Source organism: Beta vulgaris, chromosome 5 (assembly GCF_026745355.1).
Source record: "Beta vulgaris subsp. vulgaris cultivar EL10 chromosome 5, EL10.2, whole genome shotgun sequence".
In the NCBI taxonomy this organism is placed as follows: Eukaryota; Viridiplantae; Streptophyta; class Magnoliopsida; order Caryophyllales; family Amaranthaceae; genus Beta; species Beta vulgaris.
Genome location: NC_079206.1, coordinates 45,648,905 through 45,651,732, shown reverse-complemented (window position 1 = coordinate 45,651,732; position 2,828 = coordinate 45,648,905).

Genomic DNA, 2,828 nt, shown 5'->3' with positions numbered 1-2,828 from the left:
ATTTGTTCCTTTGAGATATCTAAGATTTCTCTTTACTGCTATTAGATGAGACTCATTGGGATTTGGTTGAAATCTAGCACACAAACCAACACTAAACGCTATGTCTGGACGACTAGCAGTTAAATACAAAAGCGAACCAATCATGCCTCTATATTTTGTTTGGTCAACACTTGTTCCTATGTAATCTTCATCTAATCTATTTGAAGTTCCCATAGGAGTGTGATTGATCATTGAATTTTCAAGGCCATATTTTTTTAGCAGTTCCTTTATGTATTTTTGTTGGTGAATAATTATTCCTCTTTCAGTTTGCTTAATTTGTAACCTAAGATAGAAATTTAACTCACCCATCAAACTCATTTCGAATTCAATAATACTCATGAGTTTAGAGAATTCTTTGCATAGCTACTAATTAGTTGCTTCAAGATAATGTCGTCAACATATATTTGAACAAGAAGTATATCAATTCCTTTCAATTTCAGAAACAAAGTTTTATCAACTTTTCCTTTTTTTTGAAATTATTTTCTAAAAGGAACTTAGATAAGATCTCATACCATGATCTAGGTGCTTGCTTTAACCCATATATGCAACTAATGCAATCAGAATTCTAATGGCCTCAAGTCAAGCAACAGGAGCAAAAGTTTCTTCATAGTCAATTCCTTCTTGTTGATTATATCATTTTACTAGTACAAGTCTAGCTTTGTTTCTTACAATAGTTCCATACTTATCTAGTTTATTTTCAAACACCCATTTTAATCCTATCACTTTTTGTTGTTTATAAGAGGAAACTAGATGGCATACCTTATTTCTTTGAAATTCATTTAGCTCATCTTGCATAGCAATAAGCCAATCAGAATCAGTTAACGCTTCTTCATGATTTCTTGGTTCCATCATTGAGGAACAAATGAAATGCACAAAAATTCCTTAACTGAGATCTAGTTTGCGTATCTTTAGATATGTCATTTATTATGAGTTCCACTGGATGTGATTTTTGTTGTCTCCAAGGTTTTGGTTGAAATTATGTTATGAAAACAGATTGTTCCTCTTGAATTTCTTGAGAAGATGATGCGCCTTGTTCATTTGTTCTTCTCTCGGCTATTGTTGAATCAGTTCCTTCAATATTTTCGTTTTTAGTAGGAATATGAACAATTCCATCATCTTGAGGAACATGAACAACATTGTTTTGAAGATCTTCTTCTTCGTTCCTTTCCTCTTTTATTCCCTCTTCTTCCTCAATTGAATGTGCATTTTTCCATTTGGTCAAGCCACGCCTATTTCAAAATTATCAACCTGCTTGCTTGGATTAGTATTGTCAGATTCATTAAAGATAATGTGTACACTTTATACAACACACATAATCCTTTTATTTTAAACTAATCTATAAGCCTTGCTATATGATGAATATCCTAGGAATATTACTTTATCACTCCTTGTATCAAATTTTTTTCAAGATTATCTTGCCCATTATTATGAACAAAACATTTACAAGCAAACGTTCTGAAGTGTTTAATATTGGGTTTTTTTCCAAATTTTTTTAATGATAAGTCTCATCTGAAAGTTTATTATGTGACAAGCAGTATTAACAGCCTCAGCCCAGAAGTTCCTTGGAAGTTCACTAACTATTAACATAATCCTAGCCATTTCCTCCAAAGTCCTATTTTTCGTTTGAACGACACCATTTAGTTGTGGTGTCCTAGGTGCAAAAATTTTGTGATCTAGGCCATGATCTCTACTTAAGTCATCAAATTATGATTTTCAAATTCCTTACCATGATCGGGTATAATATGCTTTAATTTGTGACCATTTAATTTTGAACTCTTTTTGCAAAGACAAGGAACTCATCATAAGTCTCATCCTTATTAGAAAGAAAAATAACTCAAACTATATATATATATATATATATGTATATATGTATATATGTATATATATGTATATATATATATATATATATATATATATATATATATATATTATATATTATATATATATTATATATATATATATATTTATATATACATAGAGTAGTCATCAACAATAACTAGCACATACTTCATACCACTTCGACTTTGAATCCTCATAATACCACACAAATCCATGTGAATTAATTCCAATGATTTTGTGGTGCTCACAACAGTTCTAGATTTGAAAGAAGATCTTATATGTTATCCTTTGGCACAAGCATCACAAACTTGTTCAATATGAAATTTTATAGATGGTAATCCCAAAACAAGATCTTTTGATATAAATTTGTCAAGTAATGAAAAGCTTGCATGACCAAATCGATTATGCCATAGGATAGGTCAAATTGTTTTTAAGAACAAGATCACTATCCACAACACATGTGTTGAGTTCCCTTTTCTTGTTCCTTCCAAGATGGAACTCTTAGAATTATCATTTATGATCAAGCATTTTTCACAATTAAATATGACACTATTTCCATTATCGCAGAATTGAGAAATACTTAAATGATTGCGTTTTAATCCTTCAACTAGAAAAACATTATCAATGGAATGTGATGGTGACTTACCAACCTTGCCCATGGTAATTATGTTACCTTTCTTGTTGTCACCAAATGTCACACTTCAATCTTCATAGGTTGAAAGTGAGAGAAACTTAGATTTATCTCTAGTCATGTGCTTAGAACAAGTACTATGAAGATAATAAGTGTTGTTCCCCCTCACTCCAACCTGCAAAAATGAACTAGTTGTTAGTTATAGGAACCCTTTCTTTCGTGGGTTCTTGTTCTTGACTAGCATCAGTTTTAGCAACTCATTTCATGTTGCTCATTTTTACATTCTTGTCAATCATTACAGTTTTTAGTTGACATTGAG